The sequence below is a fragment of the Cupressus sempervirens genome, chromosome 4, assembly GCF_028749045.1.
Source record: "Cupressus sempervirens isolate cs-2001-9-10 chromosome 4, ASM2874904v1, whole genome shotgun sequence".
Lineage (NCBI taxonomy): Eukaryota > Viridiplantae > Streptophyta > Pinopsida > Cupressales > Cupressaceae > Cupressus > Cupressus sempervirens.
Genome location: NC_143121.1, coordinates 451964278 through 451981360, shown reverse-complemented (window position 1 = coordinate 451981360; position 17083 = coordinate 451964278). Strand labels below are relative to the sequence as shown.

Sequence of the window (17083 nt, the reverse complement as noted above, 5' to 3'; positions counted from 1 at the left end):
GGATATATGTCCTAAACTATAAAGCATTACTTCATATCCATTCCAATCCCCTATAACGGATTTAACAGAGAAATTCATATTTAATAAGTACATTTGAGGAGGGACCTTATAGATTCATAAGGTGATAAGATAGATTTGGAGTCTTGATACATGATATATGTCAATGATTTCTAGGGATGTGTGTTTGTAAGTTATGGAATTTCCCAATAGATAATGCACTAGTCAATTGTAAGATCAACATGTTCTTGCTATTACATATTCATATTTGGCTGATATCAATCTTTAATCAAATATCTTTTCCCTTTCAATTTAAGAGTTAAAAAGAAGTTTCCCTCACTTAGTTTATCAAATTCATGTGTTCTATTATTAGCCATTTCATGTCCATGAATGCTTGGAGAAACATAGAAGATTCAAGGGTTGTTTCCATTATATAGATTTATTTATATGCTTTAACACTTGTACCATATAAAGAATCTGAGGTCTACCTTCCTAGGTCTTGTAGAGCCTGAAGAAGAAGAAGAAGAGTAAATAGCCTTATAGTTAGCCTTGGTGTCTGAATAAGTACATTAAACATGAGAACTAGTTTCCCCTAGGTGTATGTGTTCTTATCATTGGGTTAGAATAAAGCTATTGATTCAGGAGCCAACATGTTTATTCTTTATTTTCTTGATCTTTATCAATCATCATCTTATCTACATGGCTCAATAAATTTCCTAATTGTATTGTTGCATTCTATTCCTAACCTGCTTATGTGTCTTCCCCTTATTACTTACTAGGATTGACTAATGATATTTTAAGCTTGTCTTTTTATGTCCATTTTTTTTTTCTTTTCTTATTGTAAATATAAAATGAGAAAATAAATAGAATCAATGAAGATAAAATACAAAAAAAAAGTATTTATTATGGTTCATTACAACTTGTGGCTACCTCTACACTCCAACAGAGAGTCATTCTTATTAATCAATCAATGATACAATTGCATGGGTTGCAAACAACTATTATAAAGAGAACTATGGATACAAAGAGTTGGGGGAGAACAAAGAGTCATGTGAATTTTTGGCTTCATACCCAAACAATCTCCCTTGTGAAGAGCAACTCATGCTGCAACCTCATATCTGAATGACCTCCCACATAAACTCTTCTTTCCTTTATCAATTCCTATGGTGGGAAATTGACAATAGACAATTATCACAACTGGAATAACAACCATAGTCAATTGCTAATCACATCCAACCAAAGGAAAAACATAAGTAGACTAATGTTGAAATAGTCAACTCATACAAAAATGAGCAATGTCAACCAAAATTTGACTCAATATACCAATCAAAATATTAAAGGTGTGGCACTAACTTAAGTTGATCTACAAAATGCAACCAACCTATTGGAAAATATCATGACATCTTCCAAGTCCTTTGAAAAATGTTCTCTAATCTAAGAGAACTATAGCCTCACCTAAACTACTATCATCAATCCATATCGAGCTTCAAAACCAAAGGTGCGCCATCATGAAGCTCTCCAACCAAATGATCAATATACTCAATACCATTGTCATACCCAAAATACAGGGCAAAAACTCATGTAATTTTTTTCTAAAGTTAAATAAATCTAATGTGCTGATATAGGGTTGACTACAACTTACATGACACATAGGTTTGATAAATGTTAAATTTTGTTTCACAAGTTAAACAACGGTAGGTTGAAATGCAGACATAGGTTCCCCTAACAAAACCTTAAGAATATGTTCAATTTATAATCATTACCTAGGAATAGATTGTTAAATTAAACTTTTGTTATTTGATTGATCATTTAAATTAAACAATCAAGTACAATTAATTAAAAGATCTAAACATTATTACTTTATGAGTCATATGCTAATTTACATACTAATTCATCCTTTCAAGTCAATCTTAAATTTCACTAGTTAATATCAATAAAATTAATGTAGTCAATCACCTTTAAAACATTACTAATACCAATTAAATATTAAAAGATAAATAATATATCTATTTTAATTATATTAATTTTAAAACAATATGTAATTATTTTTATTTACTTTTCAATACCCTATATGTAACCCAACAATCCACTAAATCTACATAAAACATAAATTACAACTAATTAAAATAATATTAACATTAACCACTATATGTTAGAAATGATTTGGAATAACTAAGAGAGGGGGTGAATTAGTTATTCAAGGTCTAAATGTCCAATTAAAACTTTTTCATCAAGTAAAGTGAGCCTTCAAAACTGTTAATTCATCCAAGCTTAAAATTTCCTACTTAGCAAGTTACTATAAATCAACATGCAAGCATAACGCATGAAAGATCAACACATAATAGTTTGATTTACATGGAAACCTAGTTTGGGAAAACCACTAGTAACATGCTACTCAATTCTCACTCTTCTGAAGTGATGCCCTGTGAAAGGCCTGCCCTATTAAAGGCTATAACACATTGTTAAATGTGACTTTGTTAAAAGATTTATCCACCCTGTTAGAAGTAGGCTTGGTTAGAGGAATTTAGAACATTCACTTGAAATGTCACCTTGATAAAGGATTTACAGATGGTTGTTAAACCAACCTAAGTCCATAGGATTTTTACCCTAACTGATACAATTGCTAGAGAGTAAAAATAAAGGGTTTTGACCTGATTATAATTCACAACTCATCTTGTAGATTTCAAATCGTAATTCAACTCTTCACAATTTGCTTGGCTTTTAGTCTTTGCAGCTCTTGATAGCTTGCCCTCCTTTCAAGCTTTTTCTCCTTGAGTCTTCATGCTTGATGTACTAGTGCAATCTTCTTTTTGACCACTTATCAAACCAGAGTCTCTATGCTCTGTTCTTCCTTCTCCTTGACGTCTTCTCCTTGACACCTTTCAACCACTTTGCATTTTTTGCACACCAACAACTCTTGCTTCTTGTTCTGTGACTCCTTAAATAGTAGTCTAGAATTGCTTTTCCTACTTGATTCTTCCCTCCTTTAATTTTAGTTTGAATGGATTAGATAGGATTCATTTAATCTAACCCACATTTTGTTTCTTCTAGAAACATCATGAAGAATCCTCTTAAATTTGCTCAAAAATAGTTTACATAAAATTCTGTGCTTCTAGCTCCTCATCCTTATCCTCTAACTAGTTCACAAAATTTAAGGTAACAAATTTGTCAGCTCAGATTTGGTGAATCTTTGAATTTTCCAACAATACAATAGCTCAACACTATTGAAATTCTAGTGCTCGACACATACTGTGTTACTCAGCATCAACTACATTTTTACTGATGTTTAGCACCTATTGTGGATTCACTTAGCATCCACTAAGTTTTTTTGATGCTGGACACTTGAACATGCTCGAATCATTCTATATCACTCAGCACACACTAGATTTTTCATTTGCTCAACAGTAACTAAAAATCTACTCGGCTACTTCTAGCTTGCTCAACACTCACTAATGAACTTAGTTAAGCTTTGCAGTCATCCTTCCAATCTTTCTAAGTGTGACCAACCTCTGTATCTTTGAGTATATTATCAATACATCATTTTACCAATGTCTTAACTAATCCTTGCACTTCATTACAAAACCATAACTCAACCTTTCCCTTAGATGCTTTTGTTACGTCTTGTTGATTAAATCCTCTTCATCAATCAACTAAGTGATAGTACTTGGATCTTATAAGAAATTGTCATTCCATAAAATAGTATGCTTGACATCAATGAAAAAATAATGATTGAAAACATTCTTTATCAACCATCTTCCTTCTTTTCAACAATCTCCCTCTTTGACATTATTCATTTTCAATCAGATTTCCAACAATCTTCCTCTTTGGCATTGATGGAAAACTAAGCTGATCAACCAAGTTAACAAAATTCTAACTAGGTTAAAATAGTGAACAAAATAGCAAAAATGAAAACTTTATTAAAAACTATTCATTCTATCAGCAACATAAACTAGCTTATAACTCCCTCTGAATTCTTTGCTGATAAACTGTCTTCCTCTAATTGATTCTTGCCTGTATTGATTTCTCCCTCTAAGCTGTGATTTCCTTTTGCATATCTAAACATTCTTTTGCTTTACTAAATCCCTCTTACATTCTTTCTCCCTCTGTATGCATTGATCATCTTTTGCTATTCTAGTATCAACTACTTCTCCCTTTGTCCATTTGATCTTGTAGATTTGATCAGCTTCTTGCTACTTCTCCCTCTATCCAATTGAATGCTATTGATTAGTTATTCAATTTCTTACTACTTTACCCTCTTTGACAAAAATTCCAAAGACATATTGTTTGAACATCTTAACATGCAAGTCTAGCATTTGTAGGTACTCCAATTTCTCCCTCTGTCACCTTGCTTGTGGCTGATTTGGAACTTTAGTAATTTGATTACTTCAAGCATGGTCCCAAAGTAAATATCCTCTGCATAAATTTATAATATGCCAAAAATTTACTCATTTGATGTAGGGCAGTCTTACTTTTTCTCAAGTAGCCTTGGCTAGGGGTATCACCCCTAACTTACCTCTAAGATATTCAAAAGCATCTTTAGGTAGTACCTTTGTAAAGATGTTAGTAATATGTTCCTTTGAACTAACATATTCCATCCTTGCTTGTCTTCCACTAATTCTCTTACATAGTGATACTTAATTGCAATATGCTTTGTTTTGGCATGCATTACAGGATTTTTTGATTTATTGATGACACTTGTATTATCACAATAGAGTATCATAGGTTTAGTTACTTCTTCCTTCATGCCTTGCAATAGATGTTTAATCTATACAATATTGGTGTGGTTGATAGTAGCTGCAACATTTGAACTTTTGTTGTTGACTATGAGGTACAAGTTTTCTTTTTGCTAGTCTAAGTAATCAGTCTTTTGCCTAAGAAAAGTGCTCCTCTACTGGTGCTTTTTCTTTCATCAATATTACCTCCCTAATCTGCATTAGTGTAAGCTTTTAACTTAAACTTTTCATTCCTTTTGTAGTAGAAACCAAAGCTATCAATTCCTTTTAGGTACCTTAGTATTCTGTTTACTACCATCAGATGATTTTCTCTTGTGTTAGCAGAAAATCTTGCCACTATTCCAACAACTAATGCAATATCTAGTCTACAATGTACAACATACTGCAACTTTCCAATCATTGATCTATACATTGTCTAATTCACTTTAGCTGACTAATCATTCTTGGATAACTTATGTCCTATTACCATTGGTATTCTAACTAGTTTTGAGTCTTCTAATCCAAATTTCTTGAGTATCTCTTTAATATATTTTGATTGGGTTACAAATATACCATGCTTTAATTGATGTACTTGCAATCCAAAAAAAGAATTTGATTTCTCCAAACATTGACATCTCAAATTCATGTTTCATTTGGTCAACAAAATCTTTGTATAGAACATCTTTTCCTCCAAAAATTATATCATCAACAAAACTTTTAGATATCAAAATGTCTTTACCTTTTTCTGCCTTGATGTGCAAATTGCTGTTGTCATTTATTCTGTCAAATCCTATCTCTACAATGTATTTGTGTAGTCTCTTATTTCATGCTCTAGGTGCTTGCTACAAACCATAGAGTGCTTTATGCAGTTTTCAAACCATATCCTTGTTGATGTCATCAACAAATCCTTCTGGTTGTTCTATGTACACTTCCTCTTCTAGTATACCATTCATAAAAGTAGACTTCACATCCATTTAGTAGACTTTGACACGTTTGTAAGAAACATATGCAAGTAGTGTTCTTACTCCTTCCATTCTTGCAACAGGGCAAATGTTTCCCCATAGTCCAGTCCTTCTTCTTGTGCATAGCCTTTGCAAACTAGTCTAGCCTTGTTTCTTGTTATCTCATCATTCTCATCAAGTTTGTTCCTGAAGATCCATTTGGTACCAATTACATTTTTGTTAGCTAGTCTAGGAACTAGAGTCCATGTTTTATTCTTCTCAATCTAATCTATCTCTTCTTCCATTGCTTTGTGCCAATTGTCATCTTGTAATGCATCTTTCACTATTTTGGGCTCAAGCTTACTCAAAAAACATGATTCATTCCTTAGTCTATTTCTTGTCATCGGTCTTGCATCCTTGTCACTAATGATTTCTTTTGTAGGGTGATTTCTTCTCACATACCTGGATAGTCTTGGTTCTATCCTTACTTCAATGTTTGGTTCTTCAGCTTCAGAGTTACTTTGTACATCACCATCTGGCATCTCATTCTCTCTTTCATGTGCACTAATTTAGGAGTTAGAATGTACATTTTCTTCATTCTACAACTCAACTTCTGAATGCAGCTTGGCATTCACTGGTTGTGACTTGACTGATACTAAAATTTACTTCTAATTTCCAACTTGATTGGTAGCTTCATCTTCTATTGGCATTCCTTCATAGAGGTAAACAAAATATCTATAATCTTCTAGTTTCTTGGATTCATCAACTTGGACTTCTGCATGCTCATTAAAATTTACATTTACACTCTCCACAATCTTCTTAGTGTTATTATTTAAATATTTGTATTTTTTACTTCTAGTGGAGTATCCAAGGAATATGCCTTCATCACTCTTTGCATAAAACTTGCCATTTCTAGTATCTTTAAGAATATAGCATTTACAACCAGATACTTTGAAATGTTTTACATTAGGTGAGTGACCATACCATAATTCAAAAGGTGTTGCATTTGTACCTTTCTTGACTTGTAATCGATTTAGGTTGTAAACAACAATACTTAAAACTTCTCTTAAGTACTTTAGAGCAACATTTTACTCCATCATCAATGTTCTAGCACAGTCTATCACTAATCTATTCCTTCTTTCTGCAATGCCATTTTGTGGGGGAGTTCTTGGTGCTGATGTTTTCCTTTTGATTCCTTTGTCTTTGCAAAACATCTCAAATTCTTTTGATGTAAACTCTCCTCCTCTGTCTAACCTTAGGCACTTTAGACTCTTACCTATTTCCTTCTCAACCTTGGCCAAATACCACTTAAACATTTGAAATACATTAGATTTTTTCTTTAAGAACATGGTAGTCATCATCTTGGAATAGTCATCTACAAATAGCATTATGTATTTGTCTCCTAGGCATCTTTGCACTTCTATTGGGCCACATAGTTAGTATGGACTAGTTCTAGTACTTCTTTGGAAGTGTAAACTTTTCTTTTGAAACTTGACTTGGCAATCTTTCCTCGTTGACATTGTTTGGACATTGTATTTTCAGGCTTCTTCAGCTTAGGCAAACCTCTGACTTTCTTCTTTTTGCTGATGCTAATTAGATTGTCAAAGTTAACATGACACAACCTTTTTGCCCATAACCAAACATCATCAAGTCTAACAATAAGATAGGTTGCATCTTCCATATCTAGGTAAAACAAATTACTCCTAGTTTTTTCACCTTTTCCTATCAAATTTTCATTAGTGTCATAGATTTTGGTAGTTTTTTTTTTAAATTCTACTTTGCAACCTAAATTTCCTAATTGTGATACACTTAGAAAATTGTAGTTTAGTCCTTCTACATAGTATGCATTGTCACATTAAATTTTCTTTGTAAGTTTAATAGAACCTTTTCCTTTGATTTGACATGGAGCATCATTTCCAAATCTAACAGTATTTTCATCATATTGGGTAAAGGTAATAAACTTACTTTTGTCTCCTGTCATGTGATGTGAGCATCCACTATCTATGATCCACTTGTCATTCTTGTTTACACAAGCTACTAACATTGTTGCCTCATCTTCATCTGATTCATCCTTCATGGCTACATAGCCTACTTCATCATCATTCTCATTAGAATTTTCTTCAACAATGTCCTTGTGATCTCTATTATCATCCTCTCTTTTGTTCTTGTACTTATTTCCTTCTTTGTAGTTCTTCTTCTATGTACACCTTGCAACAATATGCCCTACTTCATTGCAATTAAAATAGATGATAAGAAGATTACAAATTTACCTTTGCCTTTGTGGAATCTTCTAGCCAGTAGTGCTTCCAATTGTTCCACATCTTTCTCATTTGTGCTATTGTCATTGAATTCTTGTTTTCCTTTTCCACTCTTCTTCTTTGATTTCACCTGCTTAGTATCTTTCAATGATAGCTTAGCCTTGAAAGTAGATTCAAGATTCTCAAGTTTTTAGTTGTCATAATTGGATAGCTCAAAAGCAGTGAGTCTTCCTAGTATTCCTTCAAAAGTTAGTTGATTGCTAGGGACACACCTTAGCTCTTGGATGGATAAAACTCTAATAGCATAGATAGGGAGAAAAGTTATTAAGTATTTTCTGTTGACAATATCATCTTCCAAAGGACCACCTAGACTTCTTATTGTGCTTACCACTTCTTTCATTTTAGAGGCATACTGAGAAACATTCTCACCTTCCTCCATTTTCATGTCATCAGACTTTTCTCTGAGGCTTTCTCTCTTTGCTCTTTGAAAATTTTGATCTCCTCGATTGATATTTTATAGGGCCTTCGACATCTTGAATTCAAAATCATATGCTTTGATGTCATCAAATTCAGCATAGCTGAGTGTAGAGGCAATCTCCAACATTGCCTAATTATGCTCCTTCCTTTTGTTCAAATCATTTGTAGAGAGGGGTCTAGCTAGATCTACATGTTCCACTCTAATTGAGGTTTTTTCATAATCACCTATTGATCCAAGGTGCAATTTCATTAGACTTTTCCATGTAGCAAAGTTGTCTTTGTTTAGCTTGGGAACTTCTCTCTTGGACATCTTGATCTTTCTACTTTTAGTACCTTTAAACTAAATCAGCAGATGGCTCTGATACCAATTATTAGAAATGCTTTAGAATAACTAAGAGAGGGGGTGAATTAGTTATTCAATGTCTAAATGTCCAATTAAAACTTTTTCATCAAGTAAAGCGAGCCTTCAAAACTATTCATTCATCCAAGCTTAAACTTTCCTACTTAGCAAGTTACTGTAAATCAACATGCAAGCATAACACATGAAAGATCAACACATAACATAGTGATTTATGTGGAAACCCAATTTGGAAAAAACCACTAGTAACATGCTACTCAATTCTCACTCTTTTGAAGTGATGCCTTGTGAAAGGCCTACCCTGTTAAAGGCTACAACACACTGTTAAATGTGACCTAGTTAAAGGATTTATCCACCCTGTTAGAAGTGGGCCTGGTTAGAGAAATTTAGGACATTCACTTGAAATGTCACCCTATTAAAGGATTTACAAATGGCTATTAAACCAACCTAAGTCCATAGGATTTTTATCCTAACTAATACAATTGCTAGAGAGTAACAATAAGACGTTTTGACTTGATTACAATTCACAACTCATCTTGCAGATTTTAGATCACAATTCTACTCTTCACAATTTGCTTTATTTTTAGCCTTTGTAGCTCTTGACAGCTTGCCCTCCTTTCAAGATTTGTCTCCTTGAGTCTTTATGCTCAATGTACCAGTGCAATCTTCCTTCTGACCACTTATTGAAGTAGAGTCTCTATGTTCTATTCTTCCTTCTCCTTGATGTCTTGTCCTTGACATCTTTCAACCACTTCACAATTTTGGCACACTAGTAGCTCTAACTTCTTAGTCTATGACTCCTTAACTAAAAGTTTGGAATTTCTTTTCCCCCTCGATTTTTCCCTCCTTTAATTTCAATTCAAATGGATTAGGTAGGATTCATTTAATCTAACCCACATTTTGTTTCTTCTAGAAACATCATAAAGAATCCTCTTGAATTCTCTCAAAAATGGTTTACATAAAATTCTATGCCTCTAGCTCATCATCCTTATCCTCCAACTAGTTCACAAAATTCAATGTAACAAATTTGTTAGCTCAAATTTGGTGAATCTTTGACTTTTTCAATAATGTCACAACTCAACACTATTGAAATTCTAGTGCTTGGCACATACTGTGTTACTTGACATCAACTACATTTTATTGATGCTTGGCACCTACTATGGATTTACTTGGCATCCATTAAGTTTTTTTGGATGCTCATCACCTATTACTTTGCTCAACACTAACTAAAAATTTGCTTGACTCCTTCTAGCTTGCTCGACACTCACTAATGAGCTTAGTTAAGCTTTGTAGTCATCCTTGTTTCAACTTATTCCTCCAATGTTTCTAAGTGTAACCAACCTCTGTATCTTTGAGTATATTATCAATACATCATTTTACCATTGTCTTAACTAATCCTTGCACTATATTACAAAACCATAACTCAACCTTTTCCTTAGGTGCTTTTGTTACATCTTGTTGATTAAATCCTCTTCATCAATCAACTAAGTGACAATACTTGGATCTTATATGCAATTGTCATTCTAGCAAATAGCAGGTTTGACATCAATGACAAAACAATGATTGAAAATAGTGTTTATCAACCATCTTCCTTCTTTGCAAAAATCTCCCTCTTTGATAGTATTCATTTTCAATTAGATTTCCAACACTATAACATTCATTAAGCAAAAATTTTAGTTAACAATATAATTAAATTATTTGAATAACAATTTAAATAAATGTAAATCTAATTGTTCAAAACATTGATATAAGAAGAACTGACTAACTAATATAACATCCAACATACAAATAACTAAACTTTATTTAAACTAACATCTAAACCCTCACAACTAAATCACATTACAAATATAAAAATAAAATTTCAAAATAAACTGAAACTTATAACTATCTAATTAAAAATAATTAAAAATAAAACTAGCTTATTAAAACAAATAATAACTAATTCTCTTTTACTTTAAATTTACTAACATACTAATTAAATTACTTAACACAAACTAAACTAATTAAAAATTTATTAAAATTAAATTTTAAAACACTAACTAAAACCATACTTAAATTAAAATTAATTATACTAAATAAACTTTTAACTAACACTATTTAAAATCTAACATTTACTACATACTAATATTACTAACATCTAACATAACTACCCTTAACTATCTAACACCTAACCCTACTAACTCCCTAATCCATCTGACCTTATCCCATGTGATTTCCAAGCAGCAAAAGTACGCATGGAAATATGGAGTGCAGGTTGTCCATCCCATGCAAATCCTTTGACCAATGAGATTTGAGGGGAAACTTCCAAGCATTTAAAACCAAATTTCACTTTATTCCAAAACCAATATGATGCAACATTGTTGGGGGTAAGGAAGGGATGGGGTGACACCAACAATGATGTCATGATAGTAAAGTAAAGTTTAAAAGATTTGTGGGTGGGTTTTAGATATTTATTTTATGCATTTTCTTTATTTATTTATGTTTATGCAACTTAATTTTTAAATTATTAATTTAATACATAAAATAGATTTGAAAATGAATCTTTAGGAGAATATACTCTATCCTAAAGGGAATTATTTCCTTCTCATACAAAATCCAGAGACCTTTTCGCTCTAAGATGACAAATTTTTTTCTCTAAGTAGTTTTTTTTTCTAAGTATAGATTTTGAAAGAAATTTATATTTGCATGACAAGGGGAGTAATATATATATTTTTTCTAAGTGTTGGATTGGTGCAAAACATATCCATTTAACCAAGGGGAATGTTATTATGTGTTTTTTTTCTTTTCTTTTCTATAGTCGATTATAGGATTAGGTTTAACATTTGTTTAAACAATGATGTAAGATTATTTTACTTATTAATAATCACAAAATACAATGAAGTTCCAATCATAACTTCAAATTTTCTAAAGATAGTTTGAACTTAAATTGCATAATTATATATCATCATTTTATCTAATTAATTATAATCATATGAATATGATTTCAAAACATAAGAATGCGACAATAAGGATGAAACATCATTGTATCCATTTTTTTGATAAACACATGCATATAACTAAATTACAAGGAAAATCATATGAAAGGAAAGCAATTTTTAAAAAAAAATTCATTCATCTGATTCAAGGACTCCCTTAGAAAAGAACCAAGGAAGAAAACTCGAGATCATAATTTTTTCAACAATAAGTTAAACAGTAACATTTTTACAATAGGATCTTAATCCTGAGAGAAAACTCCCAAACATATTTGAATTTAAAAACAACTCTAAATTTCTTGCTTGGTTCCACAACTGGGTAGCCATTACGAAATCTACACACATCAAGGTATTCATGGAGAGAACAAAACTAACCAGGAGACAAACAATTTTAACACGAAGACAAATTCAAACATTTACTCCCATCTAGATTTGCACAAGATGTTCGTCATTGAACCAAACTAGGGAGAAGGTGAATTTTTCCAACATGAGATGTTGGTCACAACACCGTAACATGTGCCCTTTCGAGGCTATAATCACAAGAACTTTCATTCTTCCATTTTTCAAATTTTGAAACTCAAAACATCGTTTGTATTGATGAGTAGGGGCCCATAACACCCTACTCTCTCCCTCTCCTCATCTTGAGGAGAGACTCTACGCTACCAAAGTCCAAATAAAGACTTCCTCCTATACATGACCACTTCTTCTGTATCTGAGGGTGAGTAATGCCAATACAACCCATACAATCCCTTTGAAAATTAGATGCAAAATATCAAAGAATACATTTAAGGAAAATCCATTTCAATCCCTCTCAAACATGTTCATCAAACACATGAGCATACATATGCAAGAAAACTACTTAAGAATGAAACACAACATGAACAAAATGAGCTTGAAGGATTCCTACCTTCACAAAAAGGTTATGGCAACTAAAATTTGAGATGAACTTCCCTTCCTTCTCCTTCAATCATGAATTGCTCTCTAAAACTAGAGGTTGGGTGAACACTCTTCCTCGCTCAAATCTACCTCTTAATAGGATCCCAACTCAACCACCTCCAAAAAGAAATAACTCCCCCACTTGTCTAAAGGCTTTCAATCCTATCATTAAGGCTAACCTCAAGGTGGAGTTTAACTTATCCAACTCATGGCACTAGTACATTTGAGACCATTTTTTGACCATTATTGGTCGAAATTTTGACCCAATTTTTAACAAACTTTGACCAACCCATTGGTCAAAAATTTTTCGATCAAAATTTTGACCAACCTATTGGTTGGTCAAAATTTTGACCAATACGTTGGTTGAAAAACTTCCATAGCCATGGTGCAAGTTCTGCCTAGAATTGCTCAAAATTTTGACCAATGAAGGTAGAAAATTTCAACCAATGAAAGTAGAAATTTTGACCAATGAAGGTAGAAAATTTTGACCAATAAAGGTAGAAATTTTGACCAATGAAGTTAGAAAATTTTGACCAATAAGGGTAGAAATTTTGACCAATGAAGGTAAAAAATTTTGACGAATGAAGGTAGAAATTTTTACCAATGAAGGTCAAAAATTTTGACCAATGAAGGTAGAAATTTCAACCAATGAAGGTCAAAAATTTTGACCAATGAAGGTAGAAATTTTGACCAATGAAGGTAGAAATTTTGACCAATGCTTGGGTGTAAATTTTTTTTCAGGCATTCTATAAAACAATTCACATCCCTACGTATGATATGACATTTTGCACGCATCCTGCACTCTCTCATCTGGCTGATGATGGATTACGGAGAGTGATCTGAAACGATGATGCTAAAAAACACACATAATCAAATCCAAAGTGAACTTGCATTACAAATGGATTGTGGAAATCTGATATTGTTAATTTTGCATGCATGTCTACCAGGACAATCACAACTTAAACATATAAATATATATGTTTAAGTTGTGATTGTCCTGGTAGACATGCATGCAAAATTAACAATATCAGATTTCCACAATCCATTTGTAATGCAAGTTCATTTTGGATTTGATTGTGTGTATTTTTTAGCATCATCGTTTCAGATCACTCTCCGTAATCCATCATTAGCTAGATGAGAGAGTGCAGGATGCGTGCAAAATGTCATATCATACACAGGGATGTGAACTATTTTATAGAATGCCTGAAAAACATTGACAGTAACTAATCAAACTGTCATAAACACCAACGGTAACTAATATGCTTCTTCATTAATATGCCTAATACAATAAGCAAACTTGGCAACTATGCACAACAAGTTATACGCTAAAAGGAAATCATTTAGGAGATACAGAATTTGAACAACCATATGTTAAGATTCTACAATTTGTATCACTTGCCTGAGTCTGATAGTTGAGAATAAGTTTATCATCCTCCCTACCGTATGTTTCGATGTTTTGAACATGATAAGGGCAACAATGCCCAGGAAAAAGGACTAGAATGATGACAAATTTGAAATTTGCCTATTCTAGAGAAAAATTGCATCTCCTCTTTCAATCTTAAAGTTTAGTTAGATAGCTCAAAAGTTAGGAATGATTAGCAGTGCAAGTGTAGCAAGCTATCCCATGTGGGAGTACATGTTCAAACTTCAATGAACCCTTATTAGTTGTAAGAGCCTATTATTTTTTGAGAAATGCATGCCAAACATTAGCAATAATCCAGTATCTATGCAAATACCTACTTCCTTTCTTTGAACCAGAAGCCCCATCTTTGGATGACATGAATGTTATTATGAAATAAATAGAAAAACCCCTTTGTTAACAAGGTGGAAATAGACCAATCGGGCAACAAAAGACCTGAGTACATATTCACACAAACCTTTAGTTCCAGCCTTTGATCAATCATCAGGATTGATAGTTCCTCCTCGTACAAATGCTTTGCCACCAGGTACATCATTTGCCTTGAAAGATTCCACAAAATCTTCATACAAGCGAGATGCTTCTTCATCTACTCTTTGCACCACAAGAACAAATCATACAAGATAGCTTAACAAGGAGATTATATAATCAAGAAACAAAAAATTGTTCATGACTAAATCTCAAAGTTGATGATATGTACCTTTTTCTTAGACTCCTCTTCTTCTCTATGCTTTTGAAATGGGGTCTTCTTCTAAATCACAGAGAATGAAGTCATCTTCTCATCAAATAGTTCTATTGAAAACATGGCTATTTAAGAACAAGTAGATTTCCACAATCCATGAGATATTTGCAACTTGCCAGTTGTGCAAATATTTTTGCATCAACATTTCAAATAGCAATGATTGAAGTCTCTTCAACTCATTTTTGAGCTCCAAATCTGGCAATGAAAACATAATGGAAGGTTTTGTCACATAAGTAAATCTCTACCTTACGTACAACAATTAGATGCATCTGCAATATATCATAATACCAAGACTAAGTTTAATAGTTACAAAAAAATTTTAAAAGACCAAAAACTTACTCTCTATATGTTGTTCAAGTAGATTATTTTGGCACTCTATCTTTTCCAATTCTAATTACCTCAACCTACACAAACATGAAAATCACAAGTACACGATATTCATTTTCCAGCATCAAGAAAAAATGCAGTATTAAAAATATTTTTAAAAGTAGTGTATACCAAGCCAACCCCAATTAAAATTATTCAAATGAACAAACCAGTCATTAGTAAGGAATATACCTGTTAAAAAAAACTGTGATTTTTTCATCGTTGGCATTTAACTTCAACCAATTGTTTTCCCTTTTTGTTTGTTCAAGCAACTCCTGTTGAGCTGTAGAAAAATAGTGACAAAAGAATGAGAAGTATTCACATAATTTTTAGTTTTTAGTTTTATATTCATGCTAAGCTTTCAACAAAAGGTGACTTGCAACCTTTTCTTAAACACTAGTTGCTTCTGCTAATAAATGAATGCTCATTGAAGATAAAAAAAATGTGGCTATTAGCTGAAGTAAATCATTATCTAATAATCAATGGCATGTGGTAGGATCCATGCATTCTACAAGTTTTGACATTCAAAAATGTCTTACCAACAATTCAGCAACTATAAATGGAAAAGAACACAATTTTAAAACAGAGTCTTGGGATATAATATTCTTTTAATGTAATAGGATGAAGCTAATTTACAAGAAGCTATATAATAATCATAATACCATGGTAAAGCATCTGAGGCTACAAATACAATAGTTGAGAGTATTTATAATGCCATATTCTAGTCATCATAATACCCACAGTAATAAATGAATACTCATTAAAGATGGAAAATGTGGCTTTAATAGCTGAAATAAATCATTAGCAAATAATCAATGGCACAAGCTACGATCCATGCATTCTACAAGTTTTGCCTTCCAAAATTGGCTTTACCAAAAGTTTAGTGACTTTAAACTAAAAAGAACATGGTTCTAAAATAGAATATTGAGATATAATATTCTTTTAATGTAACTTACAAGAAGCTATATAATCATCACAATACCATGGTAAAGCATCTAAGGCAAAAATAACAACAGTTGAGTATATACAATGCCATCTTGTGGTCAACATCACACCTTGTCTGTAATTTGTTATACCTCAGAATTTAGCTTGTTTGGCTACTAGTTTTGTCTCCTCTTAGCTTCTCTGTGCATAATATCTTGAGTTGTAATAGGCCTATTTCCTGATTTCTATGGGGTGTATTCCTTGTTATGATTTTTTTCTTCTACATAGAGAGTGATCATCATTCATTACATTATCTTTAGGTACTAATGTTAAAGGAATGTTATTAAAGCTAGTTTTATTTGATGGCTATAGGATGTTTCTCTATAAAAATTTATTATACAAAATTATTGGTTGGCTCAAAAGTCAGTATATATATATATATATATATATATATAGTAGAGATTAACTTGCACTAGTGACTAACAGGGCGGACGGAAGAAAAGAAGGAACAACAATTTATTATTCTCCTTAGCATCGTAGAGATGTAAAACAATGTTAGACTTCTTATTACTTGCAAGAGAGTGAATATTCTAATGGACAATAGCAATAGAATCCAAAATTTGGTGACCTGAAACAAAACAAGATTGTTCGGCCAACATGATCTCTTGGGGGACCTCTTGGATTCTTAGAGCTTTCAAAAAGATTTTATAAACTAAATTACAAAGACTTATAAGACAACTTGTTAAAGGAATTAAGACCCAAGGTTTTTGGAATAAGTATAGTAAATATGGAATTATGCTCTTTCAGGACATGTCGACAACCAAAGAATTCCTTAATCATGTCTGAAACATTCCTAAGCATGATAAAAACAAGAGAAAATGATCGAGGCTAGAAGATTTTTCACCTTCAAAGGAGAAAACAACTCTCTTAATCTCATTTTCCATGGGGATAGCAACCAATATTCTATTGCAGTCATCATCAAC

The 17083-nt window shown here is 32.3% G+C and overlaps 1 pseudogene; it reads right to left on the bottom strand.

Moving 5' to 3' along the window:
* Positions 1-14547: 14547 nt before the first annotated feature.
* Positions 14548-17083, bottom strand: part of LOC149561937 (nucleosome assembly protein 1;3-like) — a 31121-nt pseudogene continuing 28585 nt past the window's right edge.